We start from the raw sequence: 13,906 nt of genomic DNA, 5'->3' as shown, positions 1-13,906 counted from the left end.
TGGGCTGCAATGCAATGCAACCTCAGGTTTGAGAGTCAAGATAGCGTCTGCTGAATGTGTGCAGCAATTATATTGAGGGACGATAACTGAAGTGAGGTTGCCTGCCTGACTACCTGAGTGGAAGCTGCTGCCTTCCAGAAATTAGCCAGAACCCATAATCTTAAAGGTGCCGTTTTATAAAGGCACCATCTGACAACACATTGTCTCCCTTCATTCTTCACAGTGACCCTGCAAGTTATGTGTTTGCAGCCCCATTTCACAGATCAGAGAATTGAGGCTCAGAGATCCACAGTGTTGCCTGCGCCACAAAGGTATTCATTGCCTCAGAGCTGAGCTTGGGAGCAGTTTCTCACTGACCCCTGAGTCCATACTCTTTCCAATGCACTTTCCTGTCTTCTCCACACCATATATGCCACACATTTTCCATTTCTGATTCAAATGCAGAGCAATTGTATTCCTCAGAGAAATACAACCATGAACCATGCACACCACACACAGGACATTTAGCAGCCCTGTGGGGTATCGCTTTGATGCTGCCTGTCACAAGCTGTTGGTGCTGCCTGACATATTGTCTGCCTAGCCATTTCCACTGAGTATTGCTGCACCCCCAGTGGGGAGGTAGGGTCTGGCCTCAGATTTCAGGGCTATAGTCTGGGCTTTGGCTTTTCCCATCTTCCCTACAAGCCAGGCTACACCGGGTACCCAGCTAGCCAGGCCATGGCTCTGTTACCTTCACACACCTTACCACCCCTCACTATCAAGCCTGTGGGAGGTTATCACCAAGTGCTGCAGGCTGACTCTGAAGTGACTGCTCTCCCCACAGTGGATTCGTGACAGCCGTCGCCTACCATGTCCTTGAAGGCCAGAATCAACTTTGTCCCAGTTTTGATTATACGAAACGATAGTGTATCATGGATAAGTTTTCCAGTTTATCCTACACAGGTAATAAAACAATAACATTGAGAGGCTGGCCAGATACCAGGCACCACATCAAATACTGTATGCTGTCTTGTGCATTAGATAAGTCAAGGCTATCATTCCTGGGTCCAGCATCAATGGGTGCATGGTCTGCCTTGCTCTTCAAAGTGTGGTCCAGGATTCAATAGCATCTGATCATCTAGAACAGTGGTTCTCAACCTTTCTAATGCCGCGACCCTTTGATACAGTTCCTCATGGTGTGGTGACCCCAACCATAAAATTATTTTCGTTGCTACTTCATAACTGAAATTTTGCTACTGTTATGAATCGTAATGTAAATATCTGTTTTCCGATGGTCTTAGGTGACCCTGCTAGCGGTTCTCAGCCTGTTCTCTCCCACAGGTTGAGAACCGCTGCTGTAGAGCCTAAGACCATCGGAAAACACAGATATTTACATTACGATTCATAACAGTAGCAAAATTACAGTTATGAAGTAGCAACGAAAATAATTTTATGGTTGGGGGTCACCACACCATGAGGAACTGTATTCAAGGGTCGCGGCATTAGAAAGGTTGAGAACCACTGTAGACTCTTAGGCCCCTCCCCTATCCTACCAAATTTAAATCTGCATTCAAACAAGATGCCCAGGTGATTCCTATGTACCTTTGAGTTTGAGAAGCACAGGTAGAGAATACTTTTTAAGAACATGATAAAAGAAAGAGTTTGATTTTTTTCCTCAGGGTTTATAACTCAAATGAAACTGTACACAAGTGAGTTCTGAGCAAACTTGGAGCTTCTTGAATTTATGTTTCCTTTGTGCCTGGCAAAGGTTTTTTTCAGAACTTCTTTTTATTTTATTTGTTTATTTGTTTATTTATTTATTTTTAGATGAAGACTACTTTTATTAATGATTGAACCAGTAATTGCCAAGGCCACTATGTATGGGTAATAGAGGTGAAGCTTTATTTCTTGGTCTCTTCCTCCTTGGACAGTCTTGATGATTTCCTCCTTCTTGGCTTGGAACCATTCTTCACTGTACTTGTGAGTTTTCTCGGTCTTAGACCTTCAGGCCTTGGCCTGGTCAGCCAGAATCATTCTTCTCCTTCTCCTTCTCCTTCTCCTTCTCCTTCTCCTTCTCCTTCTCCTTCTCCTTCTCCTTCTCCTTCTCCTTCTCCTTCTCCTTCTCCTTCTCCTTCTCCTCTCTTCTCTTTTCTTCTTCTTCTTCTTCTTCTTCTTCTTCTTCTTCTTCTTCTTCTTCTTCTTCTTCTTCTTCTTCTTCTTCTTCTTCTTCTTCTCCTCCTCCTTCTTCTCCTTCTTCTCCTTCTCCTTCTCCTTCTTCTTCTTCTTCTCCTCCTCCCCTCCTCTTCCTCCTCCTCCTCCTCCTCCTTTTCTTCTTCCTCCTCCTCCTCCTCCTCCTTTTCTCCTTCTCCTTCTCCTTCTTCTTCTTTTAATATATTTGTATTGCTTTTGGAAAGGGAGATAAAAACATCAATGTTGTGAGAAAATCATTAATTGGCTGCCCCCTGCACACCCACTACTGGGGATCTGGGCATGTACCCTGATCACGAATCCAATGGTGACTTCCTGGTTCATAGGTCCACGCTCAACCACTGAGCCACACAGGCCAGGTAGCCAGAAGCTTCTTGTGAGCCTTGTCTAGCTTCAGCTTGTGGATATATTCCATGGGAAACCACTCCTTTTTTAACACACTACCCTTCACTTTCAAGTACAGGCTGTGGTACATGTGGTGGTCAATCTTCCTAGATTCACAGTATCTTCTCAGAAGCCAGTGAAGAATTCCCACCCTCCTCATCCAGGTTATTTTCTCAGGCATTCGAGCATTTGCAGTACCCTTTCGCTCATCTATGCCCATATGCCTGCTCTTCCTGTGGGCCAATGTGTTTTTCCAGCACGATCAGTTCATCTTTGATCAGCTTCCAAACTTGCAGATGGGAGTTGGCATTGGTGATTTCATTGATCTCATTGGGGTCTAACCAGCTCTTTTTTCCACAGTGGAGGACTCTGGAGGCAAGCCTCTTCTGAAGCCTGAGCATACTCATGGCTGCGGCTGCTGCAGCGAAAAGCTCAGAGCTTCTATTAAAACTTCTCATCCCTCAGAGGCTTTTATGAGCACAAAGAAGCCTTTACCCAATGACATCTGAGCAAGGGTAGGAGGCTAATATTTTTTAGTGCCTCCAAACATGCATTGTATGACTGATCTCAGGTAATCTCCACAGCAATCCTGTGAGTTGGGTATTTTTGTTGCTGTTTCTCTATTACAAATAAGGAGGAGGAGGAGAGAAAAGAAAAGTAAATAGACTTAAGCACTATATAGTAGTAGCAAAGCTGGATTTCAGCTCAGGTCACCTTGATGTCAAAACCTGCACCTTCCCACTATATGCAAGGCTGACTCAGTTGCCAAGCACAGCAAAGTAAACTTAAAGCAACTTGAAATCATACACATCAGTCTGCTTTTATCTGGCAGGAAAATAGTTTAAGGCCAAATAAAAACATTTCAAGTACAACTGCGTCTTTAGATTCCTAATATTATATCATGGAAAGAGCAAGGTAAGGTATTGTTTTGTTTTCTTTTTACCTGAAATGCTCTTCAGGTCACTGCATAAGGGATTTGGGACTCAAGGACTTGGCTAGTTTAACCCTTAAAGAAAACATCAGAAAGAAGATATTTGTGGCTATAGTGAATAGCTATATTTGTGGCTATAGTCTATTATGGCTATAGTGAATTCACCTAGCCATCCTGGGACAAGGCAGTGCAGCAGAAATAAGGGATCAGTGTGGTAACAAAGAGGAGACACGAATACATCAGTCTCAGGGCTATGGAGATTTTGGACCACTTTATCAGGACTGTCGCCAAGTGTAGGTACCTCCATATCAGAAAGTTTATCAGATAGAGACCCAACACTCAAGAGAGAATGACAAGCAACACATGGCCTTGCTCTTTCAGTAATCATTGAATAGGTGCCTTTTCTCTAATCCCAACCTTAGTTGGTTTGGGCAGTGGCTCTGCTTGCCCTTGTAAAAAAAAAAAAAGAATATATATTCAGTGATTTATCTTAATGATTTGGGGAAAGAACATGGTTTCTGGGCTTCACTCATATTAATTTCCCAAGGAGTTTCTCAGTCTTACTTTAGGAATTTCCTTTCAAATTGGGTAGGAGAATTGTGGATGCATTTCTGGTATCAAAATAAGTAACCACCCAAAATGAATGTAATCAAATAAGGACAGCCCCCTACCACCACCACCACCAAAAGATGTTTTCCTTTAGGAAATTAGTATGACAGCGGCAGACCCTACTAAAATTCTACCAAGCAATTAAGAAATATAATATTTTTAAACTAACTTACAGAAATATAATTTCATGGGAAGATGAGAGAAAGGCTGCTTCCTGACATTCGCCAGGCCATGCGAGAAGAGTTTTCAGAGCAGTGGCTGATGTGGACACTACATTCAAGAGAATGACAATTTATTCTTTCACAAAACTTTTTTTTTTCAGTTTTGTTCTTTTATTTAATAGGTAGTAATAGGCTTAAAAATCTTTCTCTTCATCAGATGTTTGATCCCCTTGGAGAACTTTTGGTCTCTGAGCTTGAACATGGAGTTTTACTTCATCAATAACATGACTGTCAAGTTGTAGTGCATTCTGAAGTTCTTCTGAAGAAAAGTGAATCCAACCCATACATCTGTGAAAGCCAGTCTCTTTGTCAAAAGGTACAGTGCACTTTCGTATATGACGAAACTGTGCTAAGTGTTCTCTCAGATCACTCGAAGAGGCGGTCCAGGGAATTTTTCTGACTAGTACTGGCCCGCAGAGCCATAGCTAGTGGCCTCACTGCCGACACCGCCATCTTTTTTTTTTTTTTTTTTTCACAAAACTCTTAAAGACCCTGACTTAATTGCTTAAATTCCAGGTTAGAAAATGTTCCCATCTCTCTCTATGTTCCCTTCTCCCTATGCCCTACTATTCATCCCATGCCAACCTCCCCTCCAGGGTCTCAATGCCACCTGGTGTTTATTGGTCACTGGAAGAGTCCCCAACCCAGAAAACCTCCAGTCCTCCTTTCACTAAGTACTCCAGAGAACAAAACATATTCTCTCTCTTTCTCCTCTTCCCATCCAAACTCCTGTTTGGCAGCAATGCAAATCCCAGTTAAGTGTTGAAGGAAAAATCAGGCCAACTAAACTAATTCACTCTAAGGTGTGAATGATTTATAATCCCATAAACATTCTATAGCTATTTGCATTTTAAAAGATCTTCTTTGCCCTACTGAATTTTTGTTTGCATGCATTTCAAGCTAGAGAAGCTTTTTTAAACCACATAAGCAACTTGGGACCTGTTATATAAAGGTCAGGTCATCTCATTTTAATCACTTCACTGGCTTAGTTAAAACAATTGGACTTGCATTATTCTCACTGCCTTGGCCAAAGCAACCTGAGATAAGTACTAGTAAGTTCTCTGCACTTGATCCCTGAAAATCTAGAACTAAACTAAGGGGGTTTTGTGTTCATCTTGCCTCATTCTACCCTTGTCTGAGTTCTCCAATAACCAGTAGGGCTGCATGTAAGCCACACTTTTGTTGGCATTTAGCAAGATGAACTCTTGAGTTTTATGTCTTCCTGCTGCCTGCCCTCTACCTCCTCGTAGATTCTGTTCTAGTTCCTTAACCCTCTGAACTATGGATTGAGTTCCACATCAGAACTCCAGACTCTGGGTATAAAAATAGAATGAAAGAATGCCAGCTGAGTTACACTTTGAAGAATAGCACTCATTGGAGTGTTTTATCATTGCTCTCATTCCATTTACTGAGTGTTTTCTAATTAACAAGCACTATGTTAAGGATTTAATCTTTGCATCAAACCTACTGAGGAAATATTTCCCCCATTTTACAGATGACAAACGTGAGATTCAGAGAAGTTAAGCAACTTAACCAAGGTACCACAGCTAGTATACTATGGAGCCACAAATCAAATCTAGATCTAACACCCAAATCCCAACTCTTAACCGTTGGGATTGCAGTATGTGTAGTAAAAGGAATGTCATAATCTCCAGTCATTTGTAATGAGGGCCAACTTCTCCATTAGGAATAGCAGACACAGTGTCTAGGGCCCACAAAAATGTTTCAATTACTTTTAAAATCAAAAGAAAATATTAACTTTTAGGTTGAAAAAAGTTTTAATATACAGGGTGGGGCAAAAGTAGATTTACAGTTGTGAGTATGCAAAACACATAATTTATTCTCATATTATTATTTATTAATTATTATATTATTTTCCATATGAACAACTGTAAACTGACTTTTGCTTTACCCTGTATTGTTAGGGTCGCCAAAGGAGGAACACAGGAGGCCAAAAGTGGTAAAGAATTATGAATTTATTAGGTCATCTGGAGATCAAATGGGCTGAGCCCCAAAATGGCATCAGCACCCAGGGACAGGGAGTCAGAGATTTTAAAGAACTCCAGGTGGAGTTTTTCAGCAGGGTATTCTCTGGATGGGTCTGGATCCTGAGCAAGTCTGGAGGGGAAAGTTAGCAAATGGAATGTGTTCTAAGAGAAAATAAATGTTGGTTGTGAGATTATCTAAGGGTCAGTTTCCCTGGGGAGAGGATATAGATTCAACTATTTGATCAGACCAAACATGTGTATTAATATATTCACTGTTATACTGACAAGGTCATAAAATAAAATTTAAAAACAAATTTTTGGAGCCCTAGCCAGTTTGGCTCAGTAGAAAGAGTGTCACCCTGCGGACTGAAGGGTCCCAGGTTGGATTCTAGTCAACAGCACATGCCTGGGTTGTGGGCTCAATCCCCAGTGTGGGGCATGCAGGAGGCAGCCAATCAATGATTCTCTCTCATCATTGATGTTTCTATCTCTCTCTCCTTCTCCCTTCCTCTCTGAAATAAATAAAAATACATTTAAAAAATTTTTTTGGAGGAAGAGGTCATGAAGGCAAAAGTGTCTAGAGCCCATGAAAGTCATAACACAGCCCTACTCAAGGTAACCTCCCCCAACAGTTTCTGCTGCTCTGCCACCTGCATCACTGTCAACTTTAGGAACAACTCAGAAAAGGGATGGCATTATTATGTCCACTGATAGAGGAGAAGAGAAACATAGAAGCTCAGCAATTCTCTCAAGTCTTGAGGTCAGAGGAGCTGCCTGACTGCGGTTAGATCATGACCTAGCAGATTGCTTGAACAAGCGTCAAGGGATAGCGAATCAGCCTGCACATTATACACCTGGGGTGAGGTCTGAAGAAGACAAATAGTTTGCAACCTTCTCCCACTCCCCAGGCCAATAAGTTTTGCCCTGTTCTGTGATCACCCATGCTAGGAGTCCCACAGGCAGGTACCACCAAATTATAGATGATGGGATGAGGGAAATAGCTTTTGCCAGCAGATCTGACCCAGTAGCAGGTCAGAAATGTTTTCTGCCCTTTCAAGATGCTGGCACAGGTGAGGATTGGCCATCCAAGCCAGGTTTCATCTGGTTGTCCCCTGTGAAGCCCAACCAGAGGGGGTCTGATGGAATTCCCTTATGTGTTGGCTTTCTTCGGGGATAATTCCTTTGATGGTGCCAGCAGCCTGGCAGTTGCCTTTGAGAACTCTTGGCCAACACAAAGGGATTTTCATACAAACAATAAACTCTGGCCTGGAGAGAGCCAACTTGAGCCCAAACCATTCATCTTGTATTCCTTTCTCTCTCCCTTTCTTTAACTTAAAGGATCTGCAAAAAGTTAAACATGGCAATATCAGTGCTGTATAATAAGAGATGCTGAAATAAGAGTGATGTAGCCACGCTGGTTCACTAACACAAACAGTCACATAAAATATGCATATGAGTACATCCCACTTTACAGGCCCTCAGTGAGTAAAAGTTAAGACTTTGCAAATTGAATAATATGCTACGTATACAAGTAGGTTGGCTTTTTTACCAGAATTCCGAGATGATTCCTTTCGCAAGTTCAGGACCTTTGTGGCATTCATAACCTTGCATATATTTATGTATTTTATAAACTTAGATTTTAGTATATCAGTTTTTCTCTAAGTAGAACACAAGCTATTTGTTAGATTCTGGAGTTCAACCTGAGACTCTAAATATAGCAGCAATATAAAGTATTAGAATGGAGTTCATGGAAAAAATTTTAAAGCCCACAAAACTGTCTCAGGGATAGAAACTAAGTGCTTCGAGGAAATGTATTAAGAATTGTATTCAGTAATAATAATAATAATAATAATAATAATAATAATAAACAGCTGAGGCCAGCATCCTGTACTTGAAAAGGATAATAATGTCCCTGACATGTTCCCTGGGAGGTATGTTGTCTTTAGGTTGGTTTTCCACAGAGTCAGTCTCTGGGCCCATCCTCTCTATTTTCAAAACAACATCACATTTCTGCAGGGGTTGAGAGCAACCTGTGCTACAGTGATAAAGACCATGTTTCTTGAAAAATATAATCCCCTGTCAGATGACCTGAGTTCATAAATTCATCTAACACGTTTTACTGATCACCTACAAATTATCAAGGGCTCTGAAAGACCAGTTCCTGCCCTTTTGTAAATGACATTCTGAGGACAAAACAGATATGACCAGGCTGGCCATTGAGACAATCTTTCATGCACTTAGGAGGCATTGACCATTAGCTAGACTCTCTAGCTGCTAGAGAGTGTTATAAAAATCCATTCTCAAGAGTTTTGGGCTGGCGAGAAAGGTGATAGACCCTTTTGTAGACAGGCAAAGAGAGTTTGTTTTCTACTTTATAATTTTTGCTTCCACACACACAGTATGTGCTATTAGTATTAATAACTCTTTGAAGCAGCTATCTTCTGTATATTATAAAAAACTAAACTGAAATTTGATATTAAGTTTGTAACAAAAGCCTACTGAGGTTGATGCATTTATGTTTCTATCTCTCTTTCCCTCTCCTTTCCTCTCTCTCTAAAATCAATAAAAAGAGCCCTAGCCAGTTTGGCTCAGTGGATAGAGCGTCAGCCTGTGTACTGAAAAGTCCCTGGTTCGATTCCAGTCAAGGGCATATGTCCAGGTTGTGAGCTCGATCCCCAGTAGTGGGGCATGCAGGAGGCAGCCGATCAATGATTCTCTCTCATTATTGATGTTTCTCTCTCTCTCTCTCTTCCTCTCCCTCCCTCTCTGAAATAAATAAAAATATATTTTTAAAAATAAAATAAAATCAATAAAAACATATTAAAAATAAAAACAAGAATATCGTATAATTGACAAGAGATGTCAATAGACTCCTTGAAATTAGTCTAGATAAGTCAATAAACCAAAGGACCTTAACAGACACTTCTCTAAAGAGGACATACAGATATGTTCATGGATTGGAAGAATTAACATCATTAAAATGTCCATGCTACCCAAAGCAATCTATAGATTCAACACAATTCCTATTAAAATACCACCAGCATATTTCACAAAACTATAACAAATTCTCAAAAACTTATATGGAACTAAAAAAGACCCCGAATAGCTGCAGCAATCTTGAGAAAGAGGAACAAAGTTGGAGGGATCACTTTTAGTTGTCCTGGTGTTAGTACATTTTTTTATTTGCCTAGTATATTTTTTCTACTTATTATTAAATCAACCCCAAACTCTTCACTCCTTGTTAAATCTCTTCATAAGATGTGCAGTCTCCTGAATGCTTTACAAATTTCATCTTCCTGAGAAACTCTCTGCCTTGCTCCAATAAGGAAGGACTGTTCTTTAGGCCTAGGTTCTCTCTCTCTCTCTCTCTCTCTCTCTCTCTCTCTCTCTCTCTCTTAAAATAATTTTTTTTTTTATTTTTCAATTACAGTTGACATACAATATTATATTAGTTTCAGGTATACACCCTAGTGATTAGGCATTATAAAACTTACTAAGTGATCATCCCAATAAATCTCATACCCATCCAACACTATACATAGTTATTAGAATACTAGTGACCCAGTGCAAAAAATTCACGCACATTAAAAGGGAATTAATTAGAGGAAATATTTTAATATTGCTATTTTTCCTTTCTCTATAATAGAAGTGTCAGAGATGAAAGAAAATTAGTAAAATGTATATGAAAATCTCCCTCCTGTCAGAGTCTGGGGTGTGCTGTGGGACCCAAAGTCAAGTCCCCACCCATCTGCACGTGCTTCAAAATCGCAGGACACCCAGACTCCGCTGGCCCCACCCCCATCAAACCCCTCTGGGTGGGGGCACAGCCTCAGGTTTCCCAGCCCACCACTGGGCGGGGGGTGGGGGGGTGCAGCCACAGCTCCCCTGGCTCAGCACCGGGTGGGGGGTGAAGTTTCAGGTCCCCCATCAAGCCCCGCTAGGTGGGGGGTGCAGCCTCAGGTTCCCCAGCCTGGCAACAAGGCAGGGGGCATGGCTTGAGGTTCCCCAGCCTGGCACCAGGGTGGGGGGGTGCAGCCTAAGGTCCCCCAGCCTGGCGCTGGGGCGAGGGCATGGCCTGAGGTCTCCCAGCCTGGTGCCAGGGCAGGGGGGCGCAGCCTGAGGTCCCCCATCAAGCCCCACTGGGCAGGGGTCATGGCCTGAGGTCCCTGTCAAGCCCCACTGGATGGAGGGTGCGGCCTGAGGTCCCCTGCCCACGCCAGGCACTATGCACCCTCAAGGCCCTGCTATTTGGTAGTTACATGATGGCATCCCAACTAATTTGCATATTATCCTATTATTATTAGATTATTGACTATATTCTCTATGCTGTACTTTACACCCCTATGACTGTTCTGTAACTACTAATTATCCCTTCACCTTTTCCCCAGCACCCCCATCCCTCCTCCCATCAAGCAACTGTTAAAAAGTTCTCCTATCTATAAGGCTGTTTCTGTTATGCTGTTAATCTATTTTGATTTTTTAGATTCAAATGTTGATAGATATGTATTTATTGCCATTTTATTGTTCATATTTCTTCTTCTTCTTCTTCTTCTTCTTCTTCTTCTTCTTCTTCTTCTTCTTCTTCTTCTTCTTCTTCTTCTTCTTCTTAAAGAAGACCCTTTAACATTTCATGTAAGGCTGGTTTGGTGGTAATGAACTACTTTAGTTTTTTCTTGTCTGTGAAGCTCTTTATCTGACCTTTAATTCTAACTGATAACTTTGCTGGGTGGAGTAATTTTGGTTGTAGGTCTTGTTTTTCATCACTTTGAATATTTCTTGCCAATCCCTTCTGGCCTAATTTTCTGTTGAGAAATCAGCTGACAGTTTTATGGGAATGCCCTGTAGGTAACTAACTGCTTTTCTCTTGCTGATTTTAAGATTCTCTCTTGGTCTTTAACCCTTGGCATTTTAATTATAATGTGTCTTGGTGTGGGCCTCTTTGGTTTCATATTATTTGGGACTCTGTGCTTCCTGGACTTGTATGTCTAGTTCACCATGTTAGGGAATTCTTTTGTCATTAATTTTGCAAATAGATTTTCAATTTCTTGCTCTCTCTCTTCTCCTTTTGGCACCTCCATGATGCAAATGTTGTTATGCTTGAAGTTGTCCCAGAGGCTCCTTACACTATCTTTCTATTTTTGGATTATTTTTCTTTTTTGATGCTCTGATTCGGTGTTTTCACTTCTTCACATTCCAAATTGCTGGTTTGATTCTTGGCTTCCTCTACTCTACTGTTGATTCCCTTGTAGGTTATCCTTCATTTCAGTTAGTGTATCCTCCATTTCTGACTGGCCTTTTTATGTTGTTTATGTTCTCACTAAGTTCCTGGGAGTTCTCAGTAAATTCTTTGAGCATCCTTATAACCATTGTTTGCACTCTGTATCTGGTAGTTTTCTTACTTCCATTTCATTTAGTTCTTTTTTTGGAGATTTCTCCAGTTCCTTCATTTGTGACATATTTCTTTGTCTCTGCATTTTGGCTGCTTCCCTGTGTTTGTTTCTATGTATTAGGTAGAGCTTCTATATTTCCTGGACTTGGTAGAGAGACCTTGTATAATAGGGCCCAGTGGCTCAGCCTCCCAGTAGGGCCCAGTGGTTCAGCTTCCCTGTCACCTGAGCTGAGCTGGGCATTCCCAGTGTGCCCCTGTGTGGGCTGTGTGCACTGTCCTATTGTAGTTGAGCCTTGATTGCTATTGGTGTCACTGGGAGGAATTGACTCCAGGCCAATGGCTGTGAGGACCAGCTGCAACTAACAGCAGAGGAGCTGCTGTGTAGGAGTCAACCCTATGGAGCAGTACTTGCTTCAGTGGGGCTTTGGTACTCAATAAGTCCATCTCTTGAGTGTGTCACTTGTGGAAGTGGTAGGGTTACAATCTGATGTGGTCCAAAGCTATCCACCAGGTGCACTTGTTCTGGGACCTCCCTGGAGGTACAAAGTCAGCTGCTGCCTGTATTTTGCCTGGGGCCACCCAGCATGAAGTACAGAGCAATCTGTAGCTACTTGTGTTGGGCTTGTAGGTGCCCAGGAGAGGCCAAGCTGTGAACCAGGGCCGACTGCCACTAGTGCAGAGCCTGGGGCCACTTAGCAAGAGGTAGGAGGTACACAGATACCAGATGCTGCTCATTTGAGACATTTTAGGAAGGTTCAAAGCATGAGGCAAGAGAGGCCAGTTGTATGGAAAAGCAACTGGAAACGGCTTGGATGGGCCTGCAAGTTGGGTCTGGCAGGGAATCACCAGGGTGGAACTAACAGTGTGAGCCAGGTTGATGGAGACAGATATGGCACTGGCCTGCCAGCTCTGTGGGGGGAAGGGCTTGGCAAAGGAACAATGGCCTCTGCCAGCACTTTTGTCTTGCCCCAGTGCTGAATACTTCAGTTCCTCTCCATATGTCCCTGGTTCCTTTCAAGCTGCTGTCTCAACATTGCAGCTTAGAGAGAGTGAGTCTGAGTAAGTCTATGCATGAGCCCTTTAAGAGGAACTGACTGGTACTCCAGCAGCCTCCATGTTACTCAGCCACAATCCCCACAACCCAAGGTTATGGCACCTTCTCTTCCCAGCACTGGTGTAGTGGGGGAGGGACAAGATATCCCTCCCAATTATAAACTACCCAACGTAGATGTGGGACCAGCCAGTTCCATGTCTCAGCCTCTTCTACCAGTCTCAATGTGGTTTCTTTAATTCCCTAGTTGTAGGACTTCCATTCAGCTAGATTTCAGGTCAGGGGTGGGCAAACTTTTTGACTCGAGGGCCACAATGGGTTCTTAAACTGGACCAGAGGGCCGGAACAAAAGCATGGATGGAGTGTTTGTGTGAACTAATATAAATTCAAAGTAAAGGAGCAGAGGGGAGAGCAAGAGAACCCTCCGCTCTTTCGGCTCCGCAGGCCGGATAGAACAGCCGAACGGGCCGGATCCGGCCCGCGGGCCGTAGTTTGCCCACGGCTGTTTCAGGTGGTTCTGAATAACAGTTGTTCTGAAGTTTAGTTGTATTTTTGATGTGGTTGTGGGAGGATTTTAGTACTGTTTACCTATTCCACCCTCTTGACAAGAGACCTGGAATCTCTTTTTGTCACTTCCCTGAGGAGTTCCTTCCCTTTTTTCTTGTGTTAAACATCCTGTTCCTGTATCCTCTTACCTGATTGACTCTTGTTTTGGTGGAACTCATTATCCTATAATTGTCCAAGAAAGGCTGCATAAGAAGAAACATTCTTGAGACTTGGCATATCTGAAAATGTCTTTATTCTACCCTCACAGGTGATTGAGAACTTAGTTGGGTATAAAATTTTAAATTGGAAATATTTTTCCTTCAGAATTTAAAAATCATCTCATTGAACTTTTAGCTTTCAGTGTTGCTAATAAAAGTTCTTAGCCATTCTGATTTTTTATTCTTTATAAGAGACTTGTGGGACTTTGTCTCTAGTGTTCTAAAATTTCTCTTTGACGTTCCCTGGTATGGGTCTATTTTGTTGTTCTTGTTGTTTTGTTTGTGTCTATTTTTTTTTTTTTGCATTAGCACTTATGTGCTCTTTTCTCTTATAATATCATCTTTTAGTTCATGAATTCATTTCCTCCCTTTTCTTAGTTCT

At 42.1% G+C, this 13,906-nt stretch overlaps 1 pseudogene across 1 annotated transcript; it reads right to left on the bottom strand.

Annotated features, from left to right (window-relative positions):
- Positions 1-1,880: 1,880 nt before the first annotated feature.
- LOC308245018 (large ribosomal subunit protein eL19-like) lies at positions 1,881-2,978 on the bottom strand (annotated as a pseudogene). Its single transcript has 2 exons — positions 2,540-2,978; positions 1,881-1,995 (listed from the first exon to the last, which is right to left on the bottom strand). The product of its transcript is annotated as a large ribosomal subunit protein eL19-like (transcript).
- Between the last annotated feature and the right edge of the window lie 10,928 nt (positions 2,979-13,906).

The sequence above is a fragment of the Plecotus auritus genome, assembly GCF_963455305.1.
Source record: "Plecotus auritus genome assembly, chromosome: 3".
Classification (NCBI taxonomy): Eukaryota; Metazoa; Chordata; class Mammalia; order Chiroptera; family Vespertilionidae; genus Plecotus; species Plecotus auritus.
Note: the sequence above shows the minus strand (reverse complement) of the source record. Positions and strands in the feature narration are given on the sequence as shown.